This window comes from Triturus cristatus, chromosome 4_1, assembly GCF_964204655.1.
Source record: "Triturus cristatus chromosome 4_1, aTriCri1.1, whole genome shotgun sequence".
Classification (NCBI taxonomy): Eukaryota; Metazoa; Chordata; class Amphibia; order Caudata; family Salamandridae; genus Triturus; species Triturus cristatus.
The window spans coordinates 1,230,068,521-1,230,093,515 of NC_140585.1; the positions used below are offsets into that span (position 1 = coordinate 1,230,068,521).

Below are 24,995 nucleotides of genomic sequence, written 5' to 3' on the forward strand. Positions count from 1 at the left end.
AAACCATTTCTCCACAGTGCCCTTCACCAGGGGAATGGTAATCTCATGAGGCCGCCCTCCATTTTCCTAAAAGTGAATCGGTGTGCCGTGCTTACATCATTGTGCACAATGCAGCGCGATGAACGCCAATGGACAACGACTGGTAGAGGGAGTAAATGCTTCGTGTTCCGTGACTCCCTCGCCCACTCCTTAACAGCGATGCAGTACTTTAGCTCTTATTAATGTTAAAGTGCCTTTGTGTTCATCGAAGACAAGGCCTGCTATGCCATCACTGGTGTTCATCGAAGAGAAGGCATGCTATGCCATCACTGGTGTTCATCGAAGAGAAGGCCTGCTGTGCCATCACTGGTGTTCATCGAAGAGAAGGCCTGCAATGCCATCACTGGTGTTCATCGAAGAGAAGGCCTGCTATGCCATCACCGGTGTTCATCGAAGAGAAGGCCTGCAATGCCATCACTGGTGTTCATCGAAGAGAAGGCCTGCTGTGCCATCACTGGTGTTCATCGAAGAGAAGGCCTGCTGTGCCATCACTGGTGTTCATCGAAGAGAAGGCCTGCAATGCCATCACCGGTGTTCATCGAAGAGAAGGCCTGCTATGCCATCACCGGTGTTCATCGAAGAGAAGGCCTGCAATGCCATCACTGGTGTTCATCGAAGAGAAGGCCTGCTATGCCATCACTGGTGTTCATCCAAGAGAAGGCCTGCTATGCCATCACCGGTGTTCATCGAAGAGAAGGCCTGCTATGCCATCACTGGTAAGTTACATGCGGGGGAGCATCAGGCCCAGGAGTGGTGGACATCGACGAGAACCTGCTCTGGCCGATCACACACAAGGTCATGATATGAAAATATTTACACTTCAATGTTACAGACATTCACATAAATAACCTATATCAGAAAGAACTCTTCAGCTCAGTGGACACAGACCAAACACTCCACGCATTCATCAGACTAAGGTCTTAAGAAGTCCAAAAACTGTTGTATATCGAGCTTCCCTGACTAATATAGGTTTTGATCGAGGGGAGCAGGGTTGTGGTGACATAGGTATGGTCACCACCTCTGCCCAGGCATTACACCCAGTTTCCAGACTTGGCCCTTCGTGTGATAGCCTAATGCATTCTGGGTATTGTAGTCTGGTTTTTACACCCATTTAACACGGTAGATGAACACACCTGAATTCAGCGACTGTAAGGTTTAGGGCATGGTTCGTAATGATCTGGAGTGAGGGGGTCACTTAAGCTGTAGGCCCGCACGTGAAGAAAGGATGGCACAGGCATGGAGTGCCAGTGGGCAAGGGCAGCCAGTCCCTCTATCTGCAGGGTCATCTGAATGATGACGTCTATGCAGGATTGTGGGGCAATGCAGTAGTCAGACTTCGGGGGTGGGGTGGGTCCCTCTGATGTGTCTTAATGCACTCTATACATATCAGTACTGTCTTTGTGGCAGCTTGGCTTCAACCTGCGGCATTCCACTTTACGGGTACTTAATTTGTGCCAGTGACACCATTCAGTGCTGTGGGCCAGCAGGGATTTGCATTGTTAGAGCTTTGTGTGGTTCCTGGTGCTTTAAACTCAGGGGCTTACGTACAAGCCCTTTGCGCCGCCGGTTCATCACTTTTCCCCATATTAAACATGACGCGCGGGCGGCGCAAGGCGCTTGTAAATAAGTGTGCAGTGCTGCGTGATTGTCAATAGTGGAACAGTAGTGACTGCTGGAGGCAGGGTTGTAGTAGTGCATAGGTTATCAGTGTGTGCTTAGCTCTATGGGCAGAACACCCCCTACGGCGCGGCGGGGCCCCTCTCACCCTAGGACCAATGAATATCTGTGATATGAGAGCCTCGGGGCCCCTCTTCACGTACTGCCGTGGGCCCCATCATTCGACCCTACCACGCCACTGCATAGCTGTCGATTTGCCCTGCGTCACGAGGGCGACTTGAACTAGTCTTGGTTTTGCGCCAATAGTATTTAAACAGAGCAGGCCTGTGTCACAGCATTGCCTGAGTTCCTGAGAATAGTCCAGTTGTCAGAGGATCATAGCTTGGTATTCCGTGCGGCCTGTGATTGGCTGGAGTGTTCAAGGACCCATCACAAGCGTGGCTTGTTACCCCCCTAGTGAGTTTGATTCGCTGAAGGATGGTCATCAAGTTATTGGCTGAAGAGCGATCAGATGTTGGCTGAAGCGTGGTCTGCTGGCCATAACACGTGGGGCTCATTATCCAGATGGACTCTGATTGGCTGAGTGGTGTCGGGTGACCATGGCGAACCAATATATTCATAGGGGCTAATTGGCAATGCATTGGTCAACTGGCCCAGCGAGTTGTGGCTTGTTACCGCGAAATGGCGTATGATTGGTTCAGACGTTGCCATGTGGCCGCTGGGTGTTACTGAACATTGTATTTAAGAAGGGTTGGGAGAGGGTTCGTTTGATGTTGTAGGAGAGTTTACGGTTGATTCTGTTTGAGTAGTAGTATTCGGTTGTTTCAAGCGCAGTAGGTGTTTGGAGAAGTATTTAGCGAGCATCTTTTAAAGCTGTTGTTTTCCATTATGCTCGGTGATCGAGGGTAAGTTACTTTTACTCTCTCTAGTTCTGGGGTTAGTGTTTTTTTTTTGCTTTGCACGTCTGAATTAAAAGCGCTGTATGTTTCGGTGGTGGTGGGTGGGTGGCTGACGCTTCCTTTTTAATTTTTCTAGTGCACCGTTAGATATTTCTCTATCTTTTCCAATTCTTAACTTTCTAGTTAGCCACGCTTGGAAAATACTTATTTCCGGAATGCACGCATGACTAATTTAAAACAATGTTCAGGATTTTTGTATATGCAAGTGGTGCTTATCTCTCGGAATGCGTTTAAGTGCAGTGTGGGAATACCTGTTGGGAGGTTACAGGGAATATGCTTTCGCCAGTACTTTTGTTATACCGTGAATACTTATTCGACTTGTTTCAATTGCAGTGTTGTCCGCTGGTGGTCCCGTTACCAGAGAAAGTCCTCCTCCCGCCGACACCCAATAAGAACCTTCTAGAAGGGGCGTCCGTAGGCGTTCCACGGGGCCCCTAAACTGACCGATGCAATGGCAGCTGTTCTCGCGCTTCCTTCCCGGTGTCTGCAGGCGTTTTTTTGCGAAGCCACGGCTTATGGTACCCTCCCACGGTAAGTAAGACACCAAACATAAGTTTACCCATGGAATATTGCCTCCCCTCTTAACTAGTGGGTCATCTGAGACTTACAGGGATGTTCTGCTCTTTGACTGGTGTTGGGCGCATATACAGAACGCGGTGAAGCAGCAGGTGAGCCCACCTCACTCTGTCCCTGGCCATGCGTTAAAGGGTGGGTTTGGCAACACTAATAAAAAATATTCTACCGTTTTACAAACGCCATCCGTAAGGTTTCTGGGAGATGGAGTCCTTTTTATTGCGGGGTCTTCAGAGAAGTCTGAACGTGTTAATTTTTAACATTTGTTCGGGCATGTTGGGCCTAGTCTAGAGATCTGTTCTAAGCATTTTCTTATACTGGCCCGCCGCCCGCTTCGATCCTAGAGGCGGGTGACATCCGGAAACGCTGGTTTCAAAGTTATGGGAGCGGGTTGCTCTAAATGCACTCTTCACGGAGCATGGATCGCAGTCTCGAGGGCAGCAAGGGAGGTTAATGACTGGGTTTTCCTCCAGGCCACCGACACTTTCCATATATAAAATTAAAAGCACTTCAACAGAGGCATTGAGTTTGGGCGTGCCTACTAATAAGGGAAGCTGCAATTAAACTAGGTTCTCTTATGGCGCCTGCAGAGTCTTTTGATGGCTGTGTCAAATGTGATTTGTTCTGACCCTGTTTTTCTTCCAATCTCGTTTCTGCAGAGCAGCATGGCGTGTTCAGACGCCCGGGACGTTCAGGCTGGACGCTTCTGTGAGGGGTTTGATTTTTTTTTTTTTTTTAAAAATCCTTTTATTGAATGATGGGTTACCAGGGTCCCTGCTTCAGAGATTCGCTTGTAATGTGACAGTTTATAACTGTAATGGGTGGGAGACGGGAGGAGTATGGCTGGAGGCATTTATTGTTCCTTTCCTTGGTGTTAAGAATCCACGGCCAGGTCGGTTAGTTTTGGGAGAACTGGTAACAAGGAGGTTATTATTTGGGAGAGCTCCAGTTTTCCCCCGAGATGGAAATACAGTGGGATTTTAATAGGTTCAGCAGTGGTTCGAGTGTGAGGCATGCCTTGCCCCCGTTTCCTTATGGGCAGTGAAACAATGGTCTGTCATTAGTTGAAGGTGAGTGTTTACAATGCTGTTTCGGCTTATAATCGACTTTTTTTTATTTATTTGAAGCTGACTTCTAAGAGGAATTACAATTCCAGTTGACAGTCTCGCATTTGGTGTTTGATCAAGGAGTATAACGGGATTTTCCACAGGAATAGAAGGTTTGGTATAGCTGTGCTCGGTAGATATTTTTTTTGACAAAACGTGCTAGGTTTCTGAAACTTGTGTCGTCCTAAAATCCTTGTGTGAGGGTGCTCGATCTCTTACTTGCGAATGGCTGTCTTCTGCTTTGCTAATGTTTTTCTTGTCTTGTAGGTTGCAGAGTCTCCTTTACACTGTCTTCCACACTGAAATCTGAAGTATGTATTTTATTTTTTCTGGAACCATTCGAAGCACCTGGATACCATTAACCCTGGGAAGATGCGTTTGATGGGTGTGTCTAACGTGGGTCCACATTAGTAGTAACCTGTCGAGGTCCCAGCTAGGATTCTCGCTGTAATCCCTTCTGTCCACATGCTATTTAGACTGATCGACCTACTCTGGCATCTGCTCCTCTAGCCATCAAATATTAACTTGGATTGAAGTGAGCCAAGCTTAGCAAGTAGTAAGCAGGCTGGATGCGTGCATCATTTTACTGAGCATTTGATTTAATGTAACACTGGCCATTACCGAAGGCACTCATTGGGTGTTTAAAGGCTCAAGATTGTATGTTTAGGTTCCTTACCTGAAAGTCTGCTCAAATCTCTAGCCTCTTGGGCTGTATGTGGTGCATTAACTCAGAAGTCTATAACTTGCTGGTGTTGGCTGCATCGCCACCTTGAGGGGAGCGGGCCTCCCCTGTCTTGTCAGACATGGGTGGGGGGGGGGGCTCCTGGTGGGGGAGAGAGCACTTGCCATCTTCAAACTGCCATATCAAGATGCCGGGCGAGGATGGCTCCCCAGTGGAATATTAGTCAGGTGAGGAGGTGGATGACACCCTCCCCGTCGCCTTTCGGGAGGGGTCCCTCTCCAACAAGGTGGTGATCGTGGTTCTTCCGAAACCTGGGAGAGGTCTTCTCCTGTGTGGCAGCTATAGGCTTATCTCTTAGCTAAACTGCAAAACTACAATCCTGTCTAGCGTCTTTGGCAATGCACCTAGGCAAGGTCATACCCTCCCTGATTCACCACATGCAGGTTGGTTTAATGTCGGGCTGCTCCTCCAGGATATACCTATGCAACCTGGCCCACACCCTTTGGACAGCCAAGGATCTCAAGGTTGCTGTGAGGTTCCTCTTCTCCACACGCCGAAAAAGCGTTCAGCCACATTGACTCGGACTAGCTCTTAGCCACGCTGGAACGATTAGGCCTGGGATACCAATTCATTGCCGAAATGCGACTGCTGTATTGTCTAACAGCTCAAGTTAACTGGTGTGGGCAGGGGGGTGGGTCCTTTCAGACCCTTTCCTGATCCGGAGGGGCACCCACTAGGGATGACCCCCTTGTTTGTTCTAGTCATGGCATCCTTGGCCTCTACTATTCGTGATTCACCCAGTATTGTGGGTGCCCTGCCCCTGAATGGCTTCTCCAAAATGTATTTCTAGGTGGATGATGTCCTGTTTACTGTAACAGACCTCAACTGCTTCCAACCGGCCCTGCTGGAATTATTCATGGATTTGCAGCCCTGTCTGGTTACAAGGTGAATTGGGACAAGGCCTTCCCACTTGTAGCTAAACACAGAAGGCCATCCATGGCTACACTTTACATTGGCAGCCCTCGCTGCTCAAATACTTGGGGATCCTGGTCAATAGAGGTTTGGAGGGGATGATCTCAGACAACTTGGATCCATTGTTGGCTCAGATGAAACGGGACTTTGAGAAGTGGTTCTCCATGTGTGGCAGAAAGCATGCATTAAGGACTGTCCAGTGGTTGTGGCTTGCAGAACCATGGTTCCTTGTTCACTGGGGCCTTCTTTCTACTGTAACATATGTTTATCAGTTCCTGCTAATAGTGTTGGGTGGCACAAACTTACTGTAGAATGCAACTGTTTTGAAACCCCTTCTTTGGCTGCATGATGTTGCATTCATTTTGGAAGCAGCAGCAAACCCCTTAGTCTTCCTGTTGAGGCTGAATGTTGGTACTTTACCGTCACAAAGTACAAGAGTCTCAACCCCCACAGTGTGCATGCAGTCAGCGTTCCTTGGTGCGCGGGAGTCTTCTTTAGTGCTGCCATTAATTCCCATCCCATTGTAGGCTGCACATTCTAATCCATTCCGCTTTTCTCCAAGTTAACTGTCTTGTGTGGGCCCTACTGGGTTCTCATAATTGTTAGTGAGCTGGTTGAAAAGGGTAAGCTCACTACAGTTTGAAGTAAAAGCAGGTGACCTCCAACTCCACCCTGATTGTGATGGTCTTTGGGGTTGCTCAAACTCCTCCCATTCCTGAAGAGCGTATACCTGCAAGAAGGGGCGCTGCTTCCTTGTCTTCCAGATGCTCAAATCCTCAGTGGGTGCAATACCACAACAGCAATTCAACTGACTGAAGGAACTGGGAACAACCACACCCCATCTGAGTTTGCGGTTTGATCGATCTTTTAGCCGTCGAATTCCAACTGTGGTTAAACCAACTTTTACCAGTGTCTTCTGAGCAGGATCATGATACTCATTCAGTTGGCTCACTATATGCAAGTCATTTGTCTTTGTGATTCTGCATTACTAAACTATCTATGCAGGCCCAAGAAATCCCATGTACTTACAAACTCTGTGGACAGACACCTAAACTTCTTAAACTTAAATTGAAGCATACCGTCCTGCCTTTTTAAAGCTCTTACCTGGCTCCAGTTGGTGTGGAATAATTTAAGAATTAGTAAAAAAAAATACAAGCCCCCAAACCAGTAATGGTCTGATCCTCTGGGCTGGCATTGCAGGGTTGAGCCCACTGGTCTGCTTCAACCAGAGGCAGGTTCATGCAGGGTGATGGGAGATCTGGAATAGACTCATGCATGGAATTGTGACCTTAAGATAATTAAAAATACCTCTTCAGAGACCTAAACTTTCCATCATGGCTCAGCTGAGACTTCAGTCCTTTTGAAAGGGGCCTGGGCCCAACTAAGTCCAGCTGGATCAGTGTTTTTTTTTTGTCTGTGCAACCACAAGATCATTGATGTGGCTTTCACAGAATGCAAGAAGCTGCAGCATCTGCTTGAGTATGGAACCAACTGCACCACCTGTACTAAAAATTGACTTTAGTCACCAGGACTGTTATATAATTTAGTGTTTCTGTGGAGAGAGAAGTAACTACTTGCAAGTGATCCGGAGTGGCAGTTGTCTTTTAGGACAAGGATGTATTTTCAGCAGGAATGGTATCAGCTGGAAACTTTTTAATGTTTTGCAATGAATAACACAAACCATAGTGCTGTTTATTGCTGATCCTGGACCTTGTTGCAGCTACAATGCCAGACCAGTAGTTAAGGAAGCTACTGGTCTGTCACTGCTTGATTTGTAAGTCTTTACCCCCCCCCCCCCCCCCACACACACACATCTGGCCTGAAGCATTACCTGTTTCTTACTGAGTTTTCGTTTAGTTTTTAGTCGTCTTTGGTCCTAGTGACGACCTACAGGGCCTGCTGGAACGAGGTGTCGCCACCTTACCTTCCCATGTTTGTCAAACTGGCATCTGTGATTGGGCTGGGTCAGTCTATTGCCACAGTGCCTTTTTACCTTGGTTCCTTCTGTTGCTTTGAGGACCAATTAGATGGAACTTTTGAAACCCACAAGAGGTACATTAACATTACATATTTACGTATATGGCTGCTGCTCCACCCGAAGTTCTCCTTTTTTTGAGAAGTGACCTGGACTGAAACATCTTGTCAAGATAGGGGACTGTAGTAATTATGCGCAACTCGCTCCGTTTTGAGTAATATGCTTGACTTTGTTGTAAACTCAATAAGTCGGATATATTTAAGTGGAGAGCAACATGTGCTAGGATCCATCTATAGTAGTACTTTGGGAAGCTTGACATCCATCTCTTTGGTGTCTCCAAATTGTGGCATTTTGAACCGCAATCTGAAATGCCAACCATCACTGGCTTTGGTAGTATGTACACCTGGCTGGATTGGATACAACTACTAACATTTTGAGCCAAGTCAATACTTAAGAATGTATATGCATGTCTAAGGACTGCTACTGATTGGAGGTCCAGTCTACTCACTGGAAACTAATATTCAACAAATAGACACCCTCAGCAATGATCACCCCTCAGCACAACATTGAGCATCCAAACCCCAGGGTTCCACGAACCGGAGAAGCTGGAAGATTTTCAACTTGCTCATGGAGGGAGACTTTCTCTGCTGGCTACGTCCAAACCCTCCTACCACTTTGAGGACCCACTCCTAGTCTCTCTTGCAAAAAAACTCCACCATGTCCGAACACCCCTCTGGAATAAGATAGTAAATTGCTTCCTGAAAACTGGAGTGCTGCCTGACTGTCTCAAACTCTTATCAAGTCATACTAAGAAGTTGAAAAAACAAACGGGAGCTTACCCGAATGACCTCAATAACTTCAGACCAGAAAAAGGGGGGGGGGGAGGGGGGGGTTGTTCTCTTGCCCTCACTATTTATATGGAACTTCTCACCGCTGTCCATAACCAACTAATCTTGCATTTATATGCAGGTGACACCCAGCTCTACATGGAAATCTTTCACTTGATTCAGCTATATTAAATGCCACCCTCTAGGTCGACCCTGGCTATCTTGCAACCACCTGAAACTCAAACAAGACACCTATTCTGCTCTTACCAAATGGAGCGCTCCACCCAAATACTGAAATGGGTAAACTCCTTTGACTCACTACTGATTAGACAAAACTGTCATCTTTAGGGATCACCCTGGACTGCAAACTGACCATGAAAAAGCATATTAAGAACAATGTGAAGGGTGCCTTGTACAACCTGAAACTTCTGAACAAAATCAAGCATGCCGTTTCCGCCACCAGCTTGTGTCAACATTTCTATCCGTCTATCACGCAGAGCAGCAACTTAACTTTAAGGCTGCAGGCAGCATTTTGTATAATACACCTGGACTGTCATGTTGTGGAGTCCTATAGGTTTAGTCTGCCATTTCATGGCGCGCAAATTTGCTTTTAATACTGGAAAAAGTGTAGTTGTGTATTGGCGTGACACGTAAACAATTGGCATGAAAATGAACCAAGATGACCCGAGGGAACATTTAATCATGGTGACTTAGTCTCACACCATAAGAACCGGTTTCTAGCCTTTCAGAAGTTTGTTAGAAGGAACCATGTTACCTTAATTTATAAGAATTGAGGACTTGTATTGTCCGTTTTTGTGTTTTTCATCTATATTTTCTGGCTTCTGTCCTTCTCCCTATCAATTCTTTACCTAATAATCTTCTGTGATGAATAATGAAATTATCAAATGGCTTAATTTTAAGCCAGCCCTCAGCACTTCAGCCGGGTCCCCATGTGGGCCACCCGTTCTTTATTTGGGTGTTCCCACTGGGTGATCCGGCTGTACTGCTGACGGCATAGAGAGATTGATGGAGCGGAGCTCTGTCCGTCAATCTCTCGAGATAGCCTGAGAGCTGGCTCCAAAGGGTGTCCCATCGAAAGCCACTCCAGGCATCCATTCTGAAATTTTGCAGTGAAGTCTTACTAAAGCAATGTAGCAGCTCAAATGCAGCCTTCAGGAGGGTAAAGAAGCAGATGTGATGCTAGAGATCATTCATCTGGTTAGTATGAATTATTGTAATATTGCTCTGTCTTGTGTCCTTAGTATAGGAGCATGCCTGCAAGATGGTATACTTCATTGTTATGGTCTTGTTTCAGAATTGACTTGTACTACTTTCCAATCCTGGAAGAGAATACAGCTGCAGACTGGTGCTCTGTCCTCTTGTGGCTTGGTGAATCTTCTGAGGCTTCCTGCACGACTCCTTGTGGTGAATCTTGAAAGCTGTGCGTAATCAAAATGTAAGTAAACTCGTCTTCTTTGCTTAATGCTGAAAGTAGATTGGGTGCACAGAGGAGTGTAATATACCACTTGCTAAATGTTGAGTAGGATTCCAGATGTGGGTAGCATGTTGCTTTTCACTTTGCAACTTTAGACAGTCTGACCATGCTTGCCATGGGAATAGTCCATCCCGAACTGCTTGATCTGTTGATATGTTGCAGAGACTTGTGGACATTGACTTGCCTAACCCACCACTCCTGTGTCTTATTTCTTGCAGATGACTTGGGACATTCTGAACGTTTTCTGATTATTGTTTTATGGACTCACATTTTCTATTAAGCTGTTTGTCAGATCAATAAAGGCAATTACTCCTAAACATGTGAGTCTGCATTTCTAAAGTCTGCAGCCGGGGATGAGGCTTCAGTGCCTGTGGACCTATACTGGAGTGATGGAATACTGCCTGGGCACCAGAGTGAGGAGTTTAGGAGGGACCACTAGTTCACTACAATGTGAGGTCTGCCCTTGTGGTTCAGGAGAGAGCTTTTATTCTTCTGTTCATGAGGCTTCTTGTGTCCACCATAAGAACTATGTGGTACAAACCCCTGCTTATGCTGAGTTTGTGGATAGATCAGCTCGTCTGCCAAATGTATAACTATTGATCAGACCGACATGTGAACTAGTTTTGTAAACATTGCATCCTTGATGCTTCTACTGAATGTTTTCAGGGGAGCTTCATTGCAGGGTCAACATTATGAAAATGCTGTCCTAGTGGGAGACTTGCTATAATTGGACATAGAGGTGACTAGTGTGCCTGAGGTCACTTGGGATTGGAAATACTGGTTACAGCTGAGCATTTACAGAAACTTATGGGCAGTGGAATAGCTGTCATTGGTGGGAGGTGAGGGAGCTGTTTCTTGGGGTTAAAATTACCGATATAAAAAAAAAATTCTAGTTTCTCGTACAGGAGGAATTACTTTGCCTGTTGACAGTCTAGTGTTTGGTGTCTGATAAGTGAGTTTAATGTGATTTCTGCAGTAATAAAGGGGTGGGGTTAAGCTGTGCTCTAATGCCTTTGTGTGACACAACGTGCTAGATTTCTGAGCTTTACGTGATCACCTAACTGCCTTGCACGATGGCAGTCTAGCCCCATTCTTAAATTGCAAGTTTCCGCATTGCTAATTTGCTTATCCTGTAGGTTGCAGTCTCTCCCATACAATGACTTTTACAGTGAAATCTTTTAATGGGGTGTCTTGCACATGACTAACCTCCTGTGAAGTGAGGTGCTACCTTCTAGGGGGAGGAAGTCCAATAGAAGCACTAACACCAGTGCCCCTGGTTAGTGAGTACTGGGATGATCAGTTTGGGTGTTTGTAACTATGGTTCATATTAGTAACTACCTGTTTTCTAGGTTCCCAGCTAAGAATATTGCTGTAGTCACCACTGCTCACATGCCATTGAGACTGTTTGACCTACTCTGGCATCTGCTTCTCTAGCCATTAAATCTTCCCTTAACTTAAATCCAAGTGAGCCAAGCGTTCTTGCAAGTGTGCTGGATGCATGTGCCATCTTGCCGAACACTAGTGTTTAACAATACTGTCCCTAACAGGTCACTTTTAAAGGTGTTCATCGAAGCTAAAGGTAGAATGTTTAGGATCCTTACCTGAATGTCTGCTAAATTCTGTAGCTGCCGGGGCAGTTGTATCTGGTGGATGAACTTGGAAGTCAATTACTCTGCCCACAGCTGGCTTTTGTATCAACAGACCCTTTGAGGCTGGATGAGTTAGTAGCTGAACGCAAATTTGGGGGGGGGGGGCGCGCGCGCCTTTCTTGAAGATTAACGATCTATGGATGTTCCTGATGTAGAGTAGTTCCCCCCCCCCCCCCCCCCCAAAAAGCTGGGAGATGCCACACCTCTTTCCCCCTCCCCAAAAAAAAGCTGGGAGATGCCACACATCTCCCCCCCCCCCCCCCCCTTAAAATGAGAGTATTTGAGGGGGAGAAACTGAGTAAAACAAAGATTTATACAATAAACAACAACCTCAATGCTGCCTGATGAAACCGTAGGAGAAAATTCAAATTGGGCTTGCTACATAATCTGAGAAAATGTGGGCGGCATAATCTCCTGATCGGAGCCCGGTCATCTCTGTCTGGTGCAGTGGGAGTTGTAGTCTTTACTTTTCAAGTGTCATGTGTTTGCTGAAGCCGGATCCACATTGCTCTGCCTGTGGATACCATAACCAGGTCTTAATCCATGTATTTTCTTCTCAGCTTTGACTCTGTTCCTTTTATCTGAAAGTTACCAAAGGTATCGATTCCATGTTTCTATCTGGAAGAAACATTAGTTAAGTAACTTGTGCGTTAATGTTTGACCTCAAAGTCCAAACAACCCTTGTGCCACTTCATCTAACCCACTAGTCTCAATTTAAGAGCTTGAACGGTGTGACTTTAATAGTTTGGTATGGAGTCAATCTGCTTCTAGTTGTTTCATGATTACCCCTCTCACACTCAAACAGCTGGCTCTGGCCAATTGAATTCCTTGATCTTAGTCAATCCCTCCACCATTCCATTTGTTTCGGGATGGTATAATGCACTTAATCTGTCTGTTGCAGTGTATGAACGCTTTCATTTCTGGAAGTAGAACTGTGCACAATTGTTGCTCTTAACAGAGCTGCGCAACACCTCTAACATGAAATTGATAAGTCTTGGTGCTGATACCTGACCGACTTTAGTTGTCAATGTGAAAAGATCCACGGACACTTTTGTAGGGGTGGGGGAAAACTGCTTCTCTCCTGTTACAGGACCTACAATAACTGCCCATGGTCCCTCTTGTGGCGGTCTACAGTGCATAGGCGTTGTTTCCAGTTTAAGCATGGTCACTAGTGGAGCTGGGTATAAACTCCCGTACCTATTTTTTTCTCAATGTTGGAGTCTATTCTGGGCCAGCAAAAGTCCAAACTTAGTCTCTGCGATCTAGATATGTCCTTCATGAGCCAAGTTGAGGAACTTGTCTCTTGAGACTATGGGTGGGATATGTTTCATGCCCTGGACATACTCCCATTTGCTACTGACTATGCACTGTCCAATAAGGCTTGAGTATTTCCTCATGGCGCTCAACATGCTCACCCTCGTTCTTTTTCTACAAATCCTCTAAGAATCCTTTCTCAACTGCGGCCCGTTTTATGGCACACTCCCCTTATAATTCTGCCACCTGTGACCATCTGCAGCATAGTTTGTTATTCCTGGCACATACTCCACCCCAAACATACTCCTGCAGACTCACAACCCACTTCCGGACTAAGGATTCCAGCTGTTTCTTAGTGAACATTTTAATAAGTTGCTGGTCTGTTTTAAAGCCAAATTTTGTTCCCCACACAATTTCTGAATTAGTTTGCCCAGTGTGCTGCCAGTTCCTTGTTCTCTATCCCTGTGTAATTGACTCCTGCCTGATGTCATGAGTGCGAGCCAAATGCAATAGTCTCTACCCCTTTTTCTCCCTCTTGTCTTAAAACTGCATCTAAGCCTCTGGAGCTAGAATCTGTGGAGATCACAATGTCTCTTGAATGAAAGTCTTCATATTGGGTGCACTTGCTAATGCTGACTTGATATTGTCCTCCAACCTGAATAGTATCTCATTCTTTAGTAAGTAGTCAATTTAAAATGTTCACCTGCAAGCTTGTCAACGAATTTGCAATAGAATTCAAGCGTTTCCTCAAAGTACTTCATCTCATCCTTGTGTGTAGGTGGTTCCGGGTTTCATTTTTGGGCAAGATGCTATCCGCTGTGATCATGTGTCCTAAAAAAAAAAAACCCTCAAATCTAACTTAAACTTGTGAGGTCCTGCTACTGAAATCTTTTAAAAAAACCTGTATCTTTAATTGTGTTGTAGATTATCTTCACCAAATATTAAAACCTAAACTTTGTAGTAGAATATGCATTGCAACATGCTTGTCATGACCCTCTAGAATACCTCTGCTGCAGAGACCAGCTTGTACAGCATCCATTTTAAATCTGTATGGGTTTAACACCCTTAGATCCTTAGAGTCTGGATGAAACTTGATAATACATGGATGCCAGGTTGCGCAAACCCTGGCACCTGCCACTCTAATCATCATGTATGTGATGTTTGGCAAGGGATACTTGTCTACTGACACCTATATTTATTGCCCTTATACCTATGCACAGGCCAATTGATCACCTTTTTTAGCTACAACAATTGGACCAATCGCTGACATCTATACAGCAAACCTTTTACATGACCTTCAGCTTAGTTCTCTGTGAAACCAGTGTCATTTCTAGCATTACCATAGGCCCTTGTTAATAATCAAAGTTGATTAGCAAGGTCTACTGAAGGCCAGGGTCATTCATCCAGTTAGGAGTACTTCTCCATGCTTAATCTCATTCAGCTTCCTAGTCTGCAACAATTCTTCTGTTCCGCTCCGCGGAACCCTGTTTGGAATCTGAGGCCACTTTCTGTACCAGAGCAGGGCTGGTGTACAATGTGAATTGATCTTTCTTGGTGGCACCCAGTGAGTCCTTTATCAAATCAAGTGCTGCATGTGACCAGTCATCCTAAGGGTAGCATAGCTTATAGCTAACCCTCGCTTATTAAGGGGAAACTCACACCCATGCCTTTTCCAAAGAGGAGAATGTATGCAGTCAGGAACCTTTACGTATGAAGACTCTAATCCTCCTTATGATTCAATGCATTGTCACCGTCCAAAATCCAATGGGCTCTTGGTACAAGAAACTTGAGGCTGTCACCAAAGAAGTAAAATCTAAGAATGGTATGAAACGCTTAATTCCCTGTACCTTCAGCACTCAAAGTACATGTTAGGCCCCTTTGCTCCTCAACAAACGGAGGATGTCGGTTCAATGGACCAGTTCATACTGTGAATACCTTTTCATTATGGGAAGCAAAAAAAACATTTTACCTACTTAGGCACTCGTGTAAGGATGCTTCAGAAAGCTGAGAGTCTGGCGTGAGAATGTCTGTGCATCCTGAAGGAGGCCTGATTAGAACAGCTATGTTGGCATGGTGGATGGTTCACTCAGTGAATAGAAATCCAAGACTGAACTTGGTTATGCAGGGACATGCCTTAAACATATTAAACACAATTATGCAGTTGATTGTTTGTAATCTTATACAAAATAAGATTTTAAAATGGTGTAAAGCCTACAATGTTCTTCAGGTCTATATTACTGATTTGGTGGCGTATGTGCAGCAGGTTTATAATCAGTATTTAACATAGTATTTTTTTTTTTCTCTTCAAGCGGACATTTGGGCAGTTTTAGCAGAAACTATTTTTACATTGCGTGAAAGTTTGTCAACATTACCATATATTTTCTGCTTTAATTTTTCAGATGGCTGATTTCTGGATGGACTGACTTGTTGCACATGCTGAATGGACCCGCTCCTTGAAATGCACTCCTCAAAGCTGCACTGTCAAAGGGTAAGCATGCTTTACATTATCTCAACAGGGACTTGCATGTGGACTTGGGAGGGACACAGTGATTTAGTGTGGATGAATGTCTAATTGTCATACCGTTGAAGCTTTAATTTCACTGTGAATAGTCTAGTTTAACAATGTGAATTGTAAGCATTCCAGATTGTTTAGGAAAAATACCTGTATACAAGATGGTGGAGTAGTGCTTCATAGGATCTTAAATGACAGTGTTACTGGTTAGAATTCAAACCTGTTGCTATTCACCTACTTTGCAACTTTGGACAGAGGCCTGACCATGCTTGCCATGGAAATAGTTCATCCTTAACTGTTTGTTGGCTTGAATCTATTATTGTGTTTTGTACCTTGACTTACCTAACCCACACGTCTTCTTTCTTACAGATGGCTTTGGACATTCTGGAAGTCTTTGGAGAATTGTTAATTATAGACTAAAGTAATCACTAAGCTGTTTGTGTGATCAATAAAGGCAATTAATACGAAACATGTGACTGTGCATTTCTAAAGTCTGCTGCCAAAGATGATATTCTTCATTGCCTGTATCTTAACTGGAGAAATGTATTACTGAACAAGGGTCAGAACACGTCCCTTAGAAAGGACAACTAGTTAACTGCAATGTGGGATCTGCCTTTGTTGGGTACAGGTGAGCTACAGTAGTGTGACACTTAGTATTGGAAATACATACTGGATACAGGTGAGCTACACTTAGTATTGGAAATACATACTGGATACAGGTGAGCTACACTAGTGGGGCACTTAGTATTGGAAATACATACTGGCTACAGGTGAGATACACTAGTGGGGCACTTAGTATTGGAAATACATACTGGATACAGGTGAGATACACTAGTGGGACACTTAGGCTTGGAAATACATACTGGATACAGGTGAGCTACACTAGTGGGACACTTTTAGTATTGGAAATACATACTGGATACAGGTGAGCTACACTTAGTATTGGAAATACATACTGGATACAGGTGAGCTACACTAGTGGGACACTTAGTATTGAAAATACATACTGGATACAGGTGAGCTACACTAGTGGGGCACTTAGTATTGGAAATACATACTGGATACAGGTGAGCTACACTAGTGTGACACTTAGTATTGGAAATACATACTGGATACAGGTGTGGGACACTTAGTATTGGAAATACATACTGGATACAGGTGAGCTACACTGGTGGGACACTTAGTATTGGAAATACATACAGGTGAGCTACACTAGTGGGACACTTAGTATTGGAAATACATACTGGATACAGGTGAGATACACTAGTGGGGCACTTAGTATTGGAAATACATACAGGTGTGGGACACTTAGTATTGGAAATACATACTGGATACAGGTGAGTTACACTAGTGGGACACTTAGTATTGGAAATACATACTGGCTACAGGTGAGCTACACTAGTGGGGCACTTGGTATTGGAAATACATACAGGTGAGCTACACTTAGTATTGGAAATACATACTGGATACAGGTGTGGGACACTTAGTATTGGAAATACATACAGGTGAGCCACACTGGTGGGACACTTAGTATTGGAAATACATACTGGCTACAGGTGAGCTACACTAGTGGGACACTTAGTATTGGAAATACATACTGGATACAGGTGAGATACACTAGTGGGGCACTTAGTATTGGAAATACATACAGGTGTGGGACACTTAGTATTGGAAATACATACTGGATACAGGTGAGCTACACTAGTGGGGCACTTAGTATTGAAAATACATACTGGATACAGGTGAGCTACACTAGTGGGACACTTAGTATTGGAAATACATACTGGATACAGGTGAGCTACACCTAGTATTGGAAATACATACTGGATACAGGTGAGATACACTAGTGGGACACTTAGTATTGGAAATACATACAGGTGAGCTACACTAGTGGGACACTTAGTATTGAAAATACATACAGGTGAGATACACTAGTGGGGCACTTAGTATTGGAAATACATACTGGATACAGGTGAGCTACACTAGTGGGACACTTTTAGTATTGGAAATACATACTGGATACAGGTGAGATACACTAGTGGGACACTTAGTATTGGAAATACATACTGGCTACAGGTGAGATACACTAGTGGGGCACTTAGTATTGGAAATACATACAGGTGGGATACAGGTGAGCTACACTAGTGGGGCACTTAGTATTGGAAATACATACTGGATACAGGTGAGCTACACTAGTGGGACACTTAGTATTGGAAATACATACAGGTGAGATACACTAGTGGGGCACTTAGTATTGGAAATACATACTGGATACAGGTGAGCTACACTAGTGTGACACTTAGTCTTGGAAATACATACTGGATACAGGTGAGCTACACTAGTGGGACACTTTTAGTATTGGAAATACATACTGGATACAGGTGAGATACACTAGTGGGACACTTAGTATTGGAAATACATACTGGCTACAGGTGAGATACACTAGTGGGGCACTTAGTATTGGAAATACATACAGGTGGGATACAGGTGAGCTACACTAGTGGGGCACTTAGTATTGGAAATACATACTGGATACAGGTGTGGGACACTTAGTATTGGAAATACATACAGGTGAGCTACACTGGTGGGATACAGGTGAGCTACACTAGTGGGACACTTTTAGTATTGGAAATACATACTGGATACAGGTGAGATACACTAGTGGGACACTTTTAGTATTGGAAATACATACTGGATACAGGTGAGATACACTAGTGGGACACTTAGTATTGGAAATACATACAGGTGAGCCACACTGGTGGGACACTTAGTATTGGAAATACATACTGGATACAGGTGAGCTACACTAGTGGGGCACTTAGTATTGAAAATACATACAGGTGAGATACACTAGTGGGGCACTTAGTATTGGAAATACATACTGGATACAGGTGAGCTACACTAGTGGGGCACTTGGTATTGGAAATACATACAGGTGAGCTACACTTAGTATTGGAAATACATACTGGATACAGGTGTGGGACACTTAGTATTGGAAATACATACAGGTGAGCCACACTGGTGGGACACTTAGTATTGGAAATACATACTGGATACAGGTGAGCTACACTTAGTATTGGAAATACATACAGGTGAGCCACACTGGTGGGACACTTAGTATTGGAAATACATACTGGATACAGGTGAGCTACACCTAGTATTGGAAATACATACTGGATACAGGTGTGGGACACTTAGTATTGGAAATACATACAGGTGAGCTACACTAGTGGGACACTTAGTATTGAAAATACATACTGGATACAGGTGAGCTACACTAGTGGGACACTTAGTATTGGAAATACATACTGGCTACAGGTGAGATACACTAGTGGGGCACTTAGTATTGGAAATACATACAGGTGTGGGACACTTAGTATTGGAAATACATACTGGCTACAGGTGAGCTACACTAGTGGGGCACTTAGTATTGGAAATACATACTGGCTACAGGTGAGATACACTAGTGGGGCACTTAGTATTGGAAATACATACTGGCTACAGGTGAGCTACACTAGTGGGACACTTAGTATTGGAAATACATACTGGATACAGGTGAGATACACTAGTGGGACACTTAGTATTGAAAATACATACTGAATACAGGTGAGCTACACTAGTGGGACACTTAGTATTGGAAATACATACTGGCTACACTAGTGGGACACTTAGTATTGGAAATACATACTGAATACAGGTGAGCTACACTTAGTATTGGAAATACATACTGGATACAGGTGAGCTACACCTAGTATTGGAAATACATACTGGATACAGGTGAGCTACACTAGTGGGACACTTAGTATTGGAAATACATACTGGCTACAGGTGAGATACACTAGTGGGGCACTTAGTATTGGAAATACATACAGGTGTGGGACACTTAGTATTGGAAATACATACAGGTGAGCTACACTGGTGGGATACAGGTGAGCTACACTAGTGGGACACTTAGTATTGGAAATACATACTGGATACAGGTGAGCTACACTAGTGGGACACTTTTAGTATTGGAAATACATACTGGATACAGGTGAGATACACTAGTGGGACACTTAGGCTTGGAAATACATACTGAATACAGGTGAGCTACACTAGTGGGACACTTAGCATTGGAAATACATACAGGTGAGATACACTAGTGGGGCACTTAGTATTGGAAATACATACTGGATACAGGTGAGATACACTGGTGGGACACTTAGGCTTGGAAATACATACTGGATACAGGTGAGCTACACTAGTGGGACACTTAGTATTGGAAATACATACTGGCTACAGGTGAGATACACTAGTGGGGCACTTAGTATTGGAAATACATACTGGATACAGGTGAGCTACACTAGTGGGACACTTAGTATTGGAAATACATACTGGCTACAGGTGAGCTACACTAGTGGGGCACTTAGTATTGGAAATACATACTGGCTACAGGTGAGCTACACTAGTGGGGCACTTAGTATTGGAAATACATACTGAATACAGGTGAGCTACACCTAGTATTGGAAATACATACTGGATACAGGTGTGGGACACTTAGTATTGGAAATACATACAGGTGAGCTACACTGGTGGGATACAGGTGAGCTACACTAGTGGGACACTTAGTATTGGAAATACATACTGGATACAGGTGAGCTACACTAGTGTGACACTTAGTATTGGAAATACATACTGGATACAGGTGTGGGACACTTAGTATTGGAAATACATACTGAATACAGGTGAGATACACTAGTGGGAAACTTAGTATTGGAAATACATACTAGCTACACTTAGTATTGGAAATACATACAGGTGAGCCACACTAGTGGGACACTTAGTATTGGAAATACATACTGGATACAGGTGAGCTACACTAGTGGGACACTTTTAGTATTGGAAATACATACTGGATACAGGTGAGCTACACTAGTGGGACACTTAGTATTGGAAATACATACTGGATACAGGTGAGCTACACTAGTGGGACACTTAGTATTGGAAATACATACTGGATACAGGTGAGCCACACTGGTGGGACACTTAGTATTGGAAATACATACAGGTGAGCCACACTGGTGGGACACTTAGTATTGGAAATACATACTGGATACAGGTGAGCTACACTAGTGGGACACTTAGTATTGGAAATACATACAGGTGAGCTACACTGGTGGGATACAGGTGAGCTACACTAGTGGGACACTTAGTATTGAAAATACATACTGGATACAGGTGAGCCACACTGGTGGGACACTTAGTATTGGAAATACATACTGGATACAGGTGAGCTACACTAGTGGGACACTTAGTATTGGAAATACATACTGGATACAGGTGAGCTACACTGGTGGGACACTTAGTATTGGAAATACATACTGGATACAGGTGAGCTACACTAGTGGGACACTTAGTATTGGAAATACATACTGGCTACAGGTGAGCTACACTTAGTATTGGAAATACATACTGGATACAGGTGAGCTACACCTAGTATTGGAAATACATACTGGATACAGGTGAGCTACACTGGTGGGACACTTAGTATTGGAAATACATACTGGATACAGGTGAGCTACACCTAGTATTGGAAATACATACTGGATACAGGTGTGGGACACTTAGTATTGGAAATACATACAGGTGAGCTACACTGGTGGGATACAGGTGAGCTACACTAGTGGGACACTTAGTATTGGAAATACATACTGGATACAGGTGAGCTACACTAGTGTGACACTTAGTATTGGAAATACATACTGGATACAGGTGTGGGACACTTAGTATTGGAAATACATACTGAATACAGGTGTGGGACACTTAGTATTGGAAATACATACTGGATACAGGTGAGCTACACTAGTGGGACACTTAGGCTTGGAAATACATACTGGATACAGGTGAGCTACACTTAGTATTGGAAATACATACAGGTGAGCCACACTAGTGGGACACTTAGTATTGGAAATACATACAGGTGAGCTACACTGGTGGGACACTTAGTATTGGAAATACATACTGGATACAGGTGAGCTACACTAGTGGGACACTTAGTATTGGAAATACATACTGGCTACAGGTGGGGCACTTAGTATTGGAAATACATACTGGCTACAGGTGAGCTACACTAGTGGGGCACTTAGTATTGAAAATACATACTGGATACAGGTGAGCTACACTTAGTATTGGAAATACATACTGGATACAGGTGAGCTACACTAGTGGGACACTTAGGCTTGGAAATACATACAGGTGAGCTACACTAGTGGGACACTTAGTATTGAAAATACATACTGGATACAGGTGAGCTACACTAGTGTGACACTTAGTATTGAAAATACATACTGGATACAGGTGAGCTACACTAGTGGGACACTTAGTATTGGAAATACATACTGGATACAGGTGAGCTACACTAGTGGGACACTTAGTATTGAAAATACATACTGGATACAGGTGAGCCACACTGGTGGGACACTTAGTATTGGAAATACATACTGGATACAGGTGAGCTACACTAGTGGGACACTTAGTATTGGAAATACATACTGGATACAGGTGAGCTACACTAGTGGGACACTTAGTATTGGAAATACATACTGGATACAGGTGAGCTACACTAGTGGGACACTTAGTATTGGAAATACATACTGGATACAGGTGAGCTACACTAGTGGGGCACTTAGTATTGGAAATACATACTGGATACAGGTGTGGGACACTTAGTATTGGAAATACATACTGGATACAGGTGAGCTACACTGGTGGGACACTTAGTATTGGAAATACATACTGGATACAGGTGAGCTACACTAGTGGGGCACTTGGTATTGGAAATACATACAGGTGAGCTACACTTAGTATTGGAAATACATACTGGATACAGGTGTGGGACACTTAGTATTGAAAATACATACTGGATACAGGTGAGCTACACTAGTGGGACACTTAGTATTGGAAATACATACTGGATACAGGTGAGATACACTAGTGGGACACTTAGTATTGGAAATACATACTGGCTACAGGTGAGATACACTAGTGGGGCACTTAGTATTGGAAATACATACTGGCTACAGGTGAGCTACACTAGTGGGGCACTTAGTATTGGAAATACATACTGGCTACAGGTGAGATACACTAGTGGGAAACTTAGTATTGGAAATACATACTGAATACAGGTGAGCTACACTTAGTATTGGAAATACATACAGGTGAGCCACACTAGTGGGACACTTAGTATTGGAAATACATACAGGTGAGCTACACTGGTGGGACACTTAGTATTGGAAATACATACTGGATACAGGTGAGCTACACCTAGTATTGGAAATACATACTGGATACAGGTGTGGGACACTTAGTATTGGAAATACATACAGGTGAGCTACACTGGTGGGATACAGGTGAGCTACACTAGTGGGACACTTAGTATTGGAAATACATACTGGATACAGGTGAGCTACACTAGTGGGACACTTAGTATTGAAAATACATACTGGATACAGGTGAGCTACACTAGTGGGACACTTTTAGTATTGGAAATACATACTGGATACAGGTGAGATACACTAGTGGGACACTTAGGCTTGGAAATACATACTGAATACAGGTGAGCTACACTAGTGGGACACTTAGCATTGGAAATACATACAGGTGTGGGACACTTTGTATTGGAAATACATACTGGATACAGGTGAGCTACACTGGTGGGACACTTAGTATTGGAAATACATACAGGTGTGGGACACTTAGTATTGGAAATACATACAGGTGAGCCACACTGGTGGGACACTTAGTATTGAAAATACATACTGGCTACAGGTGAGATACACTAGTGGGGCACTTAGTATTGGAAATACATACTGGCTACAGGTGAGCTACACTAGTGGGGCACTTAGTATTGGAAATACATACTGGCTACAGGTGAGATACACTAGTGGGAAACTTAGTATTGGAAATACATACTAGCTACACTTAGTATTGGAAATACATACAGGTGAGCCACACTAGTGGGACACTTAGTATTGGAAATACATACTGGATACAGGTGAGCTACACTAGTGGGACACTTTTAGTATTGGAAATACATACTGGATACAGGTGAGCTACACTAGTGGGACACTTAGTATTGGAAATACATACTGGATACAGGTGAGCTACACTAGTGGGACACTTAGTATTGGAAATACATACTGGATACAGGTGAGCCACACTGGTGGGACACTTAGTATTGGAAATACATACAGGTGAGCCACACTGGTGGGACACTTAGTATTGGAAATACATACTGGATACAGGTGAGCTACACTAGTGGGACACTTAGTATTGAAAATACATACTGAATACAGGTGAGCTACACTTAGTATTGGAAATACATACAGGTGAGCTACACTGGTGGGATACAGGTGAGCTACACTAGTGGGACACTTAGTATTGAAAATACATACTGGATACAGGTGAGCCACACTGGTGGGACACTTAGTATTGGAAATACATACTGGATACAGGTGAGCTACACTAGTGGGACACTTAGTATTGGAAATACATACTGGATACAGGTGAGCTACACTGGTGGGACACTTAGTATTGGAAATACATACTGGATACAGGTGAGCTACACTAGTGGGACACTTAGTATTGGAAATACATACTGGCTACAGGTGAGATACACTAGTGGGGCACTTAGTATTGGAAATACATACTGGCTACAGGTGAGCTACACTTAGTATTGGAAATACATACTGGATACAGGTGAGCTACACCTAGTATTGGAAATACATACTGGATACAGGTGAGCTACACTGGTGGGACACTTAGTATTGGAAATACATACTGGATACAGGTGAGCTACACCTAGTATTGGAAATACATACTGGATACAGGTGTGGGACACTTAGTATTGGAAATACATACAGGTGAGCTACACTGGTGGGATACAGGTGAGCTACACTAGTGGGACACTTAGTATTGGAAATACATACTGGATACAGGTGTGGGACACTTAGTATTGGAAATACATACTGGATACAGGTGAGCTACACTAGTGGGACACTTAGGCTTGGAAATACATACTGGATACAGGTGAGCTACACTTAGTATTGGAAATACATACAGGTGAGCCACACTAGTGGGACACTTAGTATTGGAAATACATACAGGTGAGCTACACTGGTGGGACACTTAGTATTGGAAATACATACTGGATACAGGTGAGCTACACTAGTGGGACACTTAGTATTGGAAATACATACTGGCTACAGGTGGGGCACTTAGTATTGGAAATACATACTGGCTACAGGTGAGCTACACTAGTGGGGCACTTAGTATTGAAAATACATACTGGATACAGG

General features: G+C 43.8%; 1 long non-coding RNA gene across 3 annotated transcripts in view; it reads left to right on the forward strand.

Moving 5' to 3' along the window:
• Window positions 1-16,129, forward strand: part of LOC146856464 (uncharacterized) — a 477,069-nt gene extending 460,940 nt beyond the window's left edge. The window contains exons 1-7 of one of the 3 annotated variants that reach the window (XR_014981487.1): window positions 2,329-2,561; window positions 2,949-3,283; window positions 3,848-3,896; window positions 4,562-4,605; window positions 10,066-10,206; window positions 15,548-15,636; window positions 16,030-16,129. This is a non-coding gene — a long non-coding RNA (uncharacterized LOC146856464). Of the gene's footprint in view, window positions 1-2,328; window positions 2,562-2,948; window positions 3,284-3,847; window positions 3,897-4,561; window positions 4,606-10,065; window positions 10,207-10,463; window positions 10,554-15,547; window positions 15,637-16,029 lie in introns of those variants that run through there. The other 2 variants (XR_014981489.1, XR_014981488.1) reach the window with 2 other exon arrangements.
• Window positions 16,130-24,995: the final 8,866 nt, after the last annotated feature.